Source organism: Malus sylvestris, chromosome 5 (genome assembly GCF_916048215.2).
Source record: "Malus sylvestris chromosome 5, drMalSylv7.2, whole genome shotgun sequence".
NCBI classification, from domain to species: domain Eukaryota; kingdom Viridiplantae; phylum Streptophyta; class Magnoliopsida; order Rosales; family Rosaceae; genus Malus; species Malus sylvestris.
The window spans coordinates 12,699,016-12,713,537 of record NC_062264.1 but is presented as its reverse complement, the minus strand read 5'-3'; the positions used below and the strand labels follow the sequence as shown (position 1 = coordinate 12,713,537).

Sequence of the window (14,522 nt, the reverse complement as noted above, 5' to 3'; positions counted from 1 at the left end):
ATGTCACACTTGCAAACAAACGATTTTCAGTTGTTCTTCCAATAAATTATAAAGACTCAATGCCCCGAATTAACCGTGAATTGCACTAATTAACCCTCAGTTTTTCCAGAATTTATCAAGTTAGATGATTGCATACGACAACCCAAAACATTCCCTACAAGTTCCCTACATGAATTGCATAATAGAGATACAAGCAAGAATCATTACGTTCTATAAAAAACATAAGCATTGACGAAGCATTTGTTACTATGAATTGCATGAAACTTATGCTAAGAATTCATTCAACGCGATCGTTTTCAAGCGATCTTCACTACTTGTGATTATAAGGTTGTAACTATTAGGTGAAACTCCCTCATAATCTAGCATCATATTCATGCATGAAAACTAAGCGTGCACTCTCAATCAACATACATAAATAAGTATCAATCAAATAGATGAACGAATTGAATCCACAACTTATGAAATAACAACTGAATGTAATCGAATCAAATTGCAAGCATGTACATGGTTTCGAATTACCCCCCAACTAAGGGGGTTTAGTTCCTCATACTCACAACACAAAGTTTATTGAATTGAAACATTGAAACATAAGAAAGATCACACCTAAAAATTCCAGCAATCTAAATTGCACAGCAGGAACATCTAAGAACCTTCCTCCTCTTCCTTGGTTGCGGCACAGGGGTTTGTGATGGTTTTTGGGGGTTATGGATGGTGTAGAATGGTGGAAAAGTGTGTAGGATAGGTGTATGGGACGGCTAGGGTGGTTTTGGGTCAGAAAATATGGTGAATGATGAAGGATAGGTGCTGTTGAAGATGGGGAATGGTTTCTGGCGTGAAGGATAAATTTCTGGATTATGGAGAGGGTTGTTTTCGGCCAAAGGATGTAAAACACATATATATAGGCACCTAAAACCCTAAAGAAATCAGGTTTAGACAATGGGCTAGGGTTTAGGTACGGCTAGGGTTAGAAAATCCACAAGGAATTAGGGTTTACAATCAGATTTTTGCATGGGAAAAGGCCTAGGGTGCGGCTTGGGCTTAGGGTAGATAGATTAGGGTTTAACTTGGCAGAATTTAAATGATTAGGCCCTAGGGTGTGGCTGATTAAATGGGCTAGGATTAGGGTTAAGGTGCGGCATAGGTCCAAGAAGTGAGGATGGGTCATCCAAAAGCCCAAAGCCGAGAATAGAAACTCACGAAAATGGAAACCTCCAAGAATAGAAACTTCCAACTTTAGAAACTTTGGTTGCCAATTCCGATTTAGGAAAGATCAACCCAAAATGGAAACTTTTAGGCTTAGCTTTCCTACTTCAAGTAGGAAACCTCAAATCTTCAACTCTTCAATTCCATCCCATCCTTGTGTTCCAAGCATGTCCTTTTCAATTCAAGCTCACATTTTGCTCCAAAAGCTCCAACTTGCATCATTTCATGTAATATGTCCTTTAAACCTGAAAACACATGAAAGTAGCTTAAAAGACTACTTTAACGAAGAAAACATAACAAGGATGCATAAGAACTAGCTAACTAAGGCGCATAAATATGCTCCTATCACAAACACAACCCGCTGAAGAGTTGGAGAAAGTCTCTATCTCAAAAGATTATCCAGATCGCATGGTGAAGATTGGCACCACCTTGTCACCACCCATTTGGTTGGCATTGATCTATTTTTTACAAGAGAACACTGAGTTCTTCGCCTGGTCATACGAGGACATGTCATGCATCTCTCCCGATATCATCCTGTCATCGCTTAAGTATTAACCCTAAGACCAAGCTAGTGAGACAGAAGTGAAGATCTTATGATGCTGAACGGTACGAGACAATGAAGGCAGAAGTTGAAAAACTCAAAGGCATAAGCTTTGTCCAGGAAATCAATTATCCAACGTGGGTAGCAAATGTTGTCCTTGTTAAGAAAAATCCGACCAAGGAAAGTCTCATGCTCCAAAAGGTCTTGTGGAGAATGTGTGTCGATTACACTGACCTAAACAAAGGATGCATGAATGATAGCTTTCCTCTTCCTCTCATAGACAGACTTATAGATTCTACGGCAGGGTGTGAACTTCTGAGCTTCATGGATGCTTACTCAGGATACAACCAAATCCTCATAAATCATCCGGACCAAGAACACACAGCCTTCACTACTGGCAAGGTGGCAGCCTTAACTTGGTTCATCTCTAAGGCCATAGACAGATATGCTCATTTCTTCAAAGCACTTAAGAGAAGTAAGAAATACATTACATGGACTGATGAATATGCTGAGGCATTCAAGAACCTCAAAGATTACATGAGTAAAGCCCCTCTGCTCTTCAAACCAAAGGTTGGTAACACTCTCATTATCTATCTGTCGGTATCGGCTTTAGCAGTAAGTTTCGTTCTCATTTGAAATGATGGTAATGTTGAACGGCCTGTCTATTACGCTAGCAAGGCCTTACAAGATGCAGAGACACGATACTCGAACATTGAGAAATTGGCTTTAGCATTGGTCATGTCTGCTCGAAAACTTCGCCCTTACTTCCAAGCACATGATACGACCAATATTGCATACATTTTAATGCCCTTTAGTTTAGATTTTTGTTATGTTTTTGAGTGAATTTAGTTTGTTTCATTTAGTTTTATGTTTTTCTTAGATTTGAAGAGTGAAGATGAAGAAAGAAGAAAAATGAGCATTTTGGCGATTGAAGTGAGTTATGTGCCCTGGAAGCAGAAGCTGTTTGTGCAGATCAGCCAACTTGACGGAATAAACTGTACTTCCTCAGAATGAACCAGCTGTTGAGCCTTATACCATTGGAAAGATATGGATGTTAGCTTTCAGAGGAATTTTACGGACTGTGATTTCGAGTTTCCTAGACGATGTTATGAAAGTTTTTGTACAAGACGTTGGTCAGCCAAGTCTACGCGGAAATTGCAAAGTCTGTTGGGTTTTTTCAAGTCATAATTCAGTCGAAGCCCAAAGCCCAAGATAGAAAACGTTGGAGATGATTTTAGTCCTATTTCAAATGGGTCTGGAGTAATTTACTTGGGAAACTTACCTGCCACATCATCAATTATCCAATACAAATGAGGAAAAGATTAAAAAAAGACCTAAGGATGCTAGGATTTTGACGAATCTATAAGGGAGAGATTGTAGGAAGCAAAGGGGGTTCTCTGGTAAGGGATTCTCTGCGTGTTTTTGGAGGAACAGCAGCCGCTTTCCATTTTTCCTAAGTTTTTCATGTTCTTAATACTTTTAATTATGTTTTCTTATTTTATGAGTAACTAAACTCTTTTTCTAGGGTTAGGATGATGCCCTAGCATGAATGTCTATGGTTTTTAATGTTATTCATTGGATTTCTAGTTTCTTTTAGATGAATGCTTAATCACTGTTTGAACTGTTACTGTTTGTTTGAGTTCTTTGATTGATCACCTTAGGACTTTGCATCTAGTAAGATTGGAAGATGAATTTGAGGCTGAACTAGCAATATAATTCAATTAGCTTCTTGTGGTTAAGTGTGGTAAATTACATTAATGCTTGACAAAGAATAATGGTTTGCTTGGTTCCCTTGTTTTCTAGAGCGTAAAGAGTCCTACTTGTTAAATTTATGCCTTAACCAGGATAGACTGCATGTTAGGATATACGACCTCTGCCTGAACTAGGAGAGAATCATTCACTTAAGGAAAACTATGGTCTAATGTGCCTGACAAGGATTTAGATACGAGAATTATCATCTAAAGAATTGAAAGATCCATTGAATGCATTGAAACCTAAATTAGATTGCTTGTGGTTGATTCCGAATCCCTAGACTTTTCATCACTTGCCTTAAAACACAACATTTTCTTTTCTTTGATTTCAGTTTTTACTTAAGGTTCTGTTTTTGTTCATTTATAAAATCATCACAACAAATTCTTTACATCCTTGATTGATTTATTAATTAAGATCGAGTCTAGTTCGTTGTTTGGGGTTGTGTGTCATTAATATTATTAGATTTGGTTTAGTTTATCAAATTGGAGATTTAATTAGAATCCTCGTGGGAACGATACTTGGACTTGCAACACGCTATATTACGACTATCTTGTGCACTTGCAAGTTTACACCAGCACACTCCATCATCGTGCTTACCAATCATCCTCTTCGACAGATACTCCAAAGTCCTGATACTTCCGGGCGAATGATCAAATGGGCGATAGCATTGGGTGAGTTTGACATCTCCTACCAACCAAAGCCAGCTGAGAAGGGCTAAGCAATGGCAGACTTCATCACTGACTTCACATATCTTGTTGACATTGTTTCTACACTTAAAGAAGTGGTTTCATTACCCTCGAAAGCTCATAAAATAGAATCAACAGCCATAACATGGAGTCTATATGTTGATGGCTCGTCCAACCAATAGGGTTGTGGAGCAGGACTAGTCCTTACGACCTTTGACAAAGTGGCGATGGAGTACGCTCTTTGTTTCAAATTCAAGGCGTCGAACAATAAGGTCGAATATGAAGCCCTCCTAGCAGGCTTACGTTTGGCCAAACACTACAAACGGGGTTTTAACCTACCATACCTAAGATGCCTTACACCCGCAGAGGTGGAAACTATCCTTCGGGAAATACATGAAAGAGTCTGCGGAGATTATGCTGGATCTCGATCCCTAGCACACAAGGCTTTTCGCCAAGGATATTATTGGCCAACACTCCACCAAGATGCCATCAGAATATCCCGATCATTTGATAAGTGTCAACGCTACGCAACTATTCCTCACTCCCCTCCCTAGCCGCTCACTCCTATGATTAGCCCTTGGCCCTTCGCCTAATGGGGACTTGATTTGATCGGCCCGATGCCTGCAGAGAAGGGCAAGGTCTGCTATGCAATCGTTGCAGTTGACTACTTCACAAAGTGGGTCGAAATAAAACCCTTGGCAACCATTACTGAGGCAAAAATAGAAGACTTCGTATGGAAGAACATTCTTTGCAGATTCGGCATTCCCGATGCGATAGTCACTGACAACGGGCGACAATTCGACAACAATAAGTTCAGGATGTTCTGCTCTAAGTTCAACATCAACTTATGTTTTGTCTCCCTAGCTCATCCCTAATCTAATGGACAAATTGAAAGCCATCAACAAAATAATCAAGCGAACTTTGAAAACCAGCTTGGACAAGGCTAAAGGTTGTTAGCCAGAATTCTTACCCCAAGTTCTTTGGTCATACCGCACTTCATATCGGACATCAACAGGAGAAACCCCATTCTCACTTGCCTTTGGTACAAAGGCAGTTGTCCTAGTTAAGCTTGAGCAAACAACGTTCCAAGTCCACAACTACGTGCAAAGCGAAAATGACAAACAATTTACCCTCAACTTAGATCTAGTCGAGGAACACAGAAACCAGGCTCACTTGAGGAATGTCGCCTACAAGCAACGCATCTCCAACTACTATGACTCCAAGGTCAAACCTCGTTCTTTCAAAGTGAGGGACTGGGTATTGAAGAAAAGATTACTCTGCGATAGAGTCCCGAGTGAATGAACACTTAGTCCAAACTTGGATGGACAGTTTGAAGTTGTTGGCATCAATCGCCCTGGCTCCTACAAGCTTAGAAGCTCCGATGGCAAGACCATTGGCCATCTATGGAACGCTGATCACTTGAAGTACTATTACAAGTAAACTCACATTGTACAAGTGTTAAGCTTCAACCGTTCGGCATTCTATGTAATGAAGACTATTTGGCATGAATTCAATAAAGAGGTGATTTAGACAACTCAGTCCTAATCCTCTTACATTCCTAGCAATGAAATACTCGGGTTCAAAGCTTCAACATGAATGTTTCCAACAGGAAATCAAGTCTAAGTATATGTCAACAAGACTATACAAATAAACAAACAGTACTGGACAGAACTAGTACATCCAAGTTATGGCATATATCTAAACAAAGGATTTGCTCAAACATAGTCAAGCATTCATCAATGATAATGCAAATACTTGGTAATTAAAAAACAAACTAGTACATCCAGAGTACATGGCACATGCCACACAAACAACAGACTAGTACATCCAGAGTACATGGCACATGCCACACAAACAGCAAACTAGTACATCCAGAGTACATGGCATATGCCACACAAACAGCAAACTAGTACATCCAGAGTACATGGCACATGCCACACAAACAACAAACTCGTACATCCAGAGTACATGCAGAAAAAGAGGGCACTATGAGTCATCCTCATCTGAGGCCGAACCCCTGACAATATCACTCTGCGTTTCAACCCTACCGCCATCACCACCTTCCTCAGCATCTCCAGGACCATCCTCACTCTCCTAAAATTGCTCACTGATACTAGCCTCATTATCAGGGTCATCATCACTACTAGGATCAACTGCGATGATGAAGGCTTCACTTTTTTGTCGGTACTCATCCATCTCATCACGGTACTTTCGGATAATGCTTCCATTGTCGTAACGCTCAAGGACGGCCATCCATTTCCTTTTCTCAAAATTAGCCGCTCGGATGCAGTGAGGTCTAAAAACATCGTGAAAGGCTTGGGAACCTAAGAACTCCTGCACAGCTGCACAGCAGCATCCCTCTCAGTTGGGATATTCCTCTTCAGCCCAGAAACCTCAACCAAGGCATTATCCAACTCCCCTTTAACCTTGGAAACCTCAAGCATGGTTGTCTCCAACTGTTCCTTAGTCGCTTCTAATTGTTTTTTTAGCCTCACGTTCTCACCATTCCGCCTCTTCAAACTCTCAAAGTTTTCATCCTTAAGGCGGATGGCATCAGCCAAAGCTTTGCTCGTTTTTCTAGCGTCATTCACAAGCTGCTTATTCTCTTTAAACTTTGCCTTGTATCGCTCGACTTCTCGTAATCTGTCATCGTACTCGATCATGAGCTACATGACAAGATAATCGTCACTACTAGGAAAAAGAGGGGAGAAAGCAAAGAAATGACAAAGTAACACTTACATAAGAAGATAGCCTCATCATCCAGTCACGATCTGATTCGTTCTCATCTAGCGGCTCACCAAGCTCATCAACAATGGATCGACGTCCTGCCAGGCAATTATTGACATACCTAAAACTACTTGGCTGCATGGCAACCTTCAAGTCCTTCCAATGAATGCTGCCAACCTCTTCCTTATACTTTCTCTTACGGCTACAGTTAGGGCCACCTTCTTGGTCAGCAGACTCCATGGTTGGAGGAAATATGGGATTGATGGTAGGAAGAAGAGGCAACGGTCGTCTCTCCCCCCTTGCCACTATGGCAGCAGCATACCGATGGCCTCAGCTTCAGCCTTTTTTGAGGCAACAATCTTGAGGAACTTCTCTTGCGACTTAGGTTTAGGGGTTGGCCTCGCCCGATGCTTACGAGCTCCCTTGTGAAACAAAATGTCGTCTACGAGAACTAACATGGGTGCTTTCCCTTTCTTGGCGTTAGTCTCCCCTTTCTTGCCCACTTTCTCCACTGAACAAGAAAATCAAAGTAAGGAATGTAACTTTGTAAAAGAACAAGGGGGTGGAATGAAAGACACAACTTACTTGCTCGTCTTTAGCACTCCGACACTAGGGGCTGGAAACCGTACTTTCGAAAGAAGGGTCGTAGCTTGCCCAAATGTCTATCCTCTTTGGGCACCCTTCACACCTTCTCTACGTCAGCTAGCTCCCGTCCAGACAGCTTGATGGTCCCTCACGTCACTGCACAAAGAAAAAATGTTAGAAGCAAGAGAAAATCATAACAAATAGCAAATAATGCAAACAATAGATACATTACAACCTACAGTCTGGAAATGAGTAGGAACACGTCGCTCAGGCGTGACACCTTTAGCATACTCCCAATCATTATAAAGAAAGCACCAACAGTTTTTCCAAGTGCAGTACGCCTTTTTCTTACCAAAGATAATACGTTATCTCTCACTCCGACATGCACACTCGGCATACGCAGTGCATGCTTTCACCGGGCGCATTGTTGGAGATATGCCCTGAAAGTCAATCTTTGGAAGAAACCTTTCAGGACAATGAATGAGTGTATAGATGACTCTTATACATCAAAAGGCAAAGATACTAATTAGGACTATCTCAGTAAACTATATATGTCCTAAATAATGAATCCATGGACAATGGATAGATGGAAGAAGTAATCTAATGATGTTAGACTACAGAGACCTTCTTCACATAACCATCATGTCCAAAAAGGCTCCTGGTCATAAGATTGTCAGAGGGATACTGATGTTGGAAATGTGCCCTAAAGCCAATCATGTGATGATACTTTACGGACATTTCACATGTTAAACTAATCTAGTTTTACATATAAAGGGCATACATTATTGTTTGAGCCGTCTCATATAAATGTTATATGCTTAAACGATAAAGTCCAAGGAATATGTGATTGGGAGAATGTAATCTAATGAAGTTAGATTCATGAGACCATTCTTTCGTAGACACATCCTAAATGTTCCTGATCATAGGATTGTCAATTGGGCATTGACAGTCCGTAAAGATCGGTATGTACTATGTCTTCTCTCAGGGAGAGTGATTAGTCTCGAGTCATTGGTGTGTGTGACATCAAGACAAGTACGTAGGTGCTCAATAGAGAATGAGTACACTGAACGTGATCAACGAAGAGTTCTCATATTCCATGTCACATAAGAACTCATGGTTGGGATAATGCAAAGTAGTCCTTTGACCTGAGGCATCACAGTTGTCTTGTGGTTAAGTCCTTGATCTTTGATTATGTCAAAGTCACCCCCTCGGGGTGTCCACGACATCGTTGGGGTTAAGCCACTTAGCTATGGAGACAAGTGAATGCACAACAAGGGATCTCTAACCTTCAAACAGTTGAGGGAGAATACTCTATGATATGATTTGGAATCTCTGGCCAGAGTATGAATGAGATTAGGGAATGCGTTCCAAATCACATTCAAGGAAATCATATAAGCAAACGATTTACATTGGATAGTAGACATGAGTAAATAAACTATCATACCAAACAATGTGGTCAAGAGTATTAGATTAGAGAAAGACCGTATTGCATTTGTAATCCCGAACTGAATAGGTTCTCTATCCTCTTCTGATTAGCTTGGGTAACCATGATATGCTGCTAGGTGTCACTCATGGTTTGTGGAAGCCCTAAACGTGTGTAATCACTAAAGGAGAATTGAAAATAGTTTCAATTCACAATCGATGTAAAATAGTTTTAATCGCCCACTACCTCGCTAAAAGGAACCTAATGGATCGCACACCATAAAAGGTAGAGATTGAAGATTAAACGGAAATGAGTAAGAATGATTAAATGGTTTAATCATTTATTTATGGCAAGGATTAATTAATATGTTAATTAATCAAACGAATAAGTTCGTTAAATGACTTCGGGATAGTTTTGGACCTTAAGGCCCAATGGGCTTCGAACGTCAAGCCCATTAACTTAAGTTGTATGACAATTTAATGAATAAAGATTCATTAAAGCCCAAAAGCCCAAAACTCCCTAAATGACCGGCCATATTGTGATGAATTAGGGTTTTGGTTATTTAGGTCACTTAAAGAAGTGACTATATAAATGACTTTATAGCCAAATATTCATTAAGGATTAAAAGGGTTTATTTTGGGGGAAAATTGGTGAGAATTGTCTCTCCATTTTCTCTCTAAAGAGGCCAACACCTTGGAGGGTACATCTAGCAATCCTACTACTCCAAGGTCACTCATTTTCTTCTACAATCAAACCTTGGTGAAGAGACTTAGAGGTTCCCTATTTTGGGAACTTGGAGAAACCTATTTTTCCATCCAAATTCATGGATCTAAGAAGCAAGGAATGAAGGCCCTATCTCTTTGGGTGATTAGCCTTTGCTTATGCAAAGAGGAATCTACAAAGGTAATAATTTCAACTCACTTTGTTTTGAGTTGATTAATGGTTCACCAATCTACTAGGCTTTGAATTTCATGGTAATGTTTTGTTTTTGAGTGCATGCAAGCATGATTCCGCCTTTAATTGTTAATTGCATGCTATATAATGTTGCTCAAATGAACATGTTTTTCAAAATAAATCCTTCAAGTGGTATCAGAGCCTAGGTCTAGTAGTTGGTGAATCCTTTTGGGTTTTGTAGTTCATAAGTTTATGATTTAAAAGTTGTAATTGTTACAAGCTTTATTCTTGCTTCTTTGAATGTAAATTTTGTTTGAAAATTTGCCATCTCAAATGTTGTAGATGTAGTTCATATGAGCATGAATATTGGAGCTAAAATTTGGTGTCATGATTTTGGGGATTTTCGGCCAAATCCAAAGGGTGATTTTTTGGGTTCATGTTTGTCTTGTTAAAATGATTTTAAGGTGACTTTTGGAACCCCTAAGTACCCTAGGATGTTAGCCTCATTTTGAATGATAAAAATTTGAGTTTTATTGCATGAAAACATTCATGGAGCTCTTATGGGTTTTCATGGATGTTCTTCATATGTTCTTGATGTTCTTGCCAAGAACAAAAAGGTTTGGTGTTTTGATTCAAAGTTTTGATTTATTTCATAAAGTTTATGATATATGTTTTTCAAATGATTTATCATGTATTTAAAGTGTTAAATATTTGTATAAATGATGATGGAAACATCAATCATCAAAACATATATTATTTTTATGAAAGTATTTAAAGTGTTAAATATTTGTATAAATGATGAAAGAAATATCAATCATCAAAACATATATTATTTTTATGAAAGGTGAAAGCACTACTTGATTGTTTTTGACAAAACTAATAAATCAAAACACCCACCACTCCTTTTTATCCCTAAAAACCGGCCACCCTAATAAAATAGGGTATTTTTGGGGCTTTTATGCAATTACATAAAGTTTTGATACTTTTGTGTATTTGTACTTTGACCCGAAAGTTTACGTTTTGACGTTAAGGCCTAAAAACGCTAAAGGACAAATTGTTTTGCTCCTTTAATGAAGTTTTGAATTTATTTAAATTTTGGGTTCTAGTTGTATTTACATGAAGTAGTGACTTTTGTGTTTTTACAAAGTGACCCCAAAAGTTTATGTTTTCGCGATATGGCCCAAAAAGTTGTGGTTATTGCATGATGGCCCAAATAGGATGAGAACAAAATTGTTTTGTCTCTTTAAATGAGAATTGGATTTTCATTTTGTTTAGCTCCACTTAAATCAATTTTATGGATACAAAAACCAAATGAAAATGTTGCATTCAATTAATTAGTTAAAGCGTTAATTAATTAAATGATGATTATGAACCTAAGCCTAATATAATTGAGCTATGTGAAAGGCGTTTCAAATTTGTTTGAACCATGGGAATGTGTAGATTAGATTTTGGTTGTAATTTGATTTGATCAAATGTTGTAAAAGGGCATAAGTCCTTCTTTACTTTAAGGTAATTTGTTTTATGCAAATGTTGTAATGAGCATAAGCTCATCCTTTACTTTGAAGTATTTCTTTCTTGCTTTATATGATATGCATGAAAATGAAGTAATTGGGTCCAACGCCCCTAAGACAACACGCCTTAATGTGATTAAACGCGTAACTAAAATCAATCTCCATCCCTAGACCGAGATTCAACACAAGGCTCGTGTTGAATCTAAACAAAGGTTCATAGTCATCCTAAGGCCCTAAGGCAACTATATAGTCCATCAAATGAATGCAAACCTTATGTTAGTAGTAACATATACTCTTGCTTTAAAAACCGTTTTAAAAGCATAGTGGGAGTATTATGTACAACTAAAACAATCATATGGACCAATAGTTGTAATAGGACCAAAATAGTTTTAATAGAGATTAAAATGTATGTTTATATGTGATGAGACCTAAAACCCTCAACCAAACCATTATTAAGTTGATAAGCGTGAGAGTGCTTAGAACACTCTTTCGTGGCCTTCCACCGTGGTGGGCTTCAATCGTTTGTGACTCGTACAATGTATTCGTCCAGTTCTGGGGTTGCAAAGTATGTGCTTACATTCAGGAGAAGCCTATAAACATATGATGAAGTGAAAGGTAGGCAACGAGTGTGGCCAATATGGAGTTCTTCTGAGGCCATTCTTGAACCCCTACTTGAACTAGCATGGTGGGAATGACTTAACTAAGTGCAATGGTGCCAATATGGAGTTCTTCTGAGGCATCATTCTCTAGAGGCCAAACAAGATGGGTACTTGCATTAGTTGCAAATGAGTAAGCGTACTCTCTCATTATTATTGTTGCTAGCCAATATGGAGTTCTTCTGAGGTGGGCTTGGTAATAGTGAGCCTCCCATAACCTACTAAGAGTTTCATCCAAAACTCTCGAATTCCAATGAGGGATATGGAATTTGCCAAAAATAGTGGGTGGTGCTATTTTGATTTAAAGACCCGAATCAAATGGCTTAAAATCAATCAATTTATATTCGTTATGTATTTGATTACCAATATATTTGCAAACGCTATCCAACACTTGACAAATAAAAGCCGAACGTTTAGTTTACGGACTTGGTACTACAAAACCATAGATTGTCTTTAATGGCTTGTAAATGTACCTAAGTAGTCTCATCCTCACAATCTTCCTATTGATAATGTATCATTAGAAGAATATGTTAGAAAAGATCTATCATAGAGAGGACAACACTTTTAATGTCATAATTCTTCAATTACAAATTGTTGTATGAAGAAATAAGAGTTGCTTTGAACAACCCTTAGTCAATACAAACACTTAGTGCTTATTTCTTTGTTAATTGAACACAGAACTTGAGAAGTAAGCACAAGGGCATGGACACTTTATGTGCCATGATTCTTCACTTACAATTTGTTGTGTGAAGAAATAAGAGTTGCCTTGTACAACTCTTTAAAGTTTGTAATTATGTTTAGAACATAATGGTTGGTTGACAAAAATAGTCCATTAACATGGACTTATGATGATTTTGAATCATTGAATGTTGAAGTGATAAACCACTTAACGAGACGGAAACTAGGCAAGGACTTCACCTTTGTTTCCCTATCCTAATCGTTCACTAAGTTTATTGTAAACTATGTAGTGAACAATAAACCACATGCTCTCCAAAATTGTTTGATGTGTATAACACAATTGAAAAAAGGTTTCAAGAGAGATAGTGGGAGTTTAGGGACCATGACTAATGTAGTCAAAGGTGAAAGTCAAATAAAGAAGATAAATAACTCCAAGGGAACAAACTTTCTTTATGAAAGGATGGACATTGGAAGGGGTATTTGCAAGAAATGTCTTGCAAGTGTCAAGGACACACCTTTCGAAGGTGTTGTAAAATGTTCTTGAAAAGTTCAAAACAGTTGGTTCTTCTACTTGAATGTATGATTCCGTATTAGTAACTATGTTTTACAAATCGTTGTAAAAGTGTGACTAATAAGAAGTAGAAGATATATGAGAGAAGAAAAGGTGCTTCACATATGAAACGTGAATCAAATGTAGATCTCTGTGAAAACAGATAGTACTTACTTCCTCATATGAACTACCAAAGAAATTGGATTATAGTAATCTAATTGATTGTCTCTATAGTAGAGATGATATGGTAGTGTTAACTGTTTAGAATATAATGATGCTTAAAACCCAAAAGGTTGCAAGGTAGTGACTAATCCCAACTAAATTGTGATACCTCTAAAACATAAGTTACGAGTTGGTGAAACAAGGATGTTTTGGATCGTTAGATCCGGATCCAATACCTTCTTGTTAAAATTGTATAGAGGCGAAATGTTCGAATCTTTATTCTTTTGGAAAGAAGAAAGAATCACAAAGTTGTTGAGATTAATTCACTTAGATGTTAGTGGCACTTGTCCACAACATAATACTACTCATGTTATATGACATTCACCGAAGATCACTCTCGGTTGGACTATAGTTTATTTTGAATAAACACAAGTCCGAATACTTTGCAAAAGGTTTCAAAGAATTCAAGAAATGTAAATAGATGAGTAAGATATCTAAAGTATTTACCTCCTTAGATTTGATCCAAGGAAAGGTAACACTTTACATGAGTTTCCTTGAAAGATATCAAGGAAAATAGCATCATAAGATAATGTATTTCTCCATTAGGAGAAGAACGAACTTGAATAAGATTTAGTTCGTTAAATGTTATCTATTACCCATATATAGGATATATACTTCTAAAACAATATGATTGTCGATGAGAAGATCTTCCAATATTTTCATGACTCCATAAGATGTAGTTGGAAAAGAAAGACAAATCTTAAGCATGTTAAAGATTTGGGGTTGTGTGCTAATAAGCAATATTTGTTTGATAACAATCTTGTAGGATATCCTTAAAATAACTTTTGGATATCGCTTCTATAAACCAACTAACAAATGTTGTTTTGTTGGGTAGTTCATTGTAATTCTACAATATGATTTGCCTAAAAGCAAATGAACGAGAGATAGAACTCAAAGAATGGGTTCTTTGAGAGACAAGATAGTAATCAACAAATATAACAACCTAGTTCCTATACCACAAGCTCCAAGGTAGTCGATAAGAATGAAAATCCTTATGACTACATTGAGTGCATATACGATATATACTCAAGGAAATGGTAAAGTACCATTTGACTCGAAATAATGAAACCTTCATAGCTAATTGGTAGCTTAAG

General features: G+C 37.9%; 1 pseudogene; it reads right to left on the bottom strand.

The window, feature by feature from the left end:
- Positions 1-6,276: 6,276 nt before the first annotated feature.
- Positions 6,277-7,367, bottom strand: LOC126622559 (uncharacterized; annotated as a pseudogene).
- Between the last annotated feature and the right edge of the window lie 7,155 nt (positions 7,368-14,522).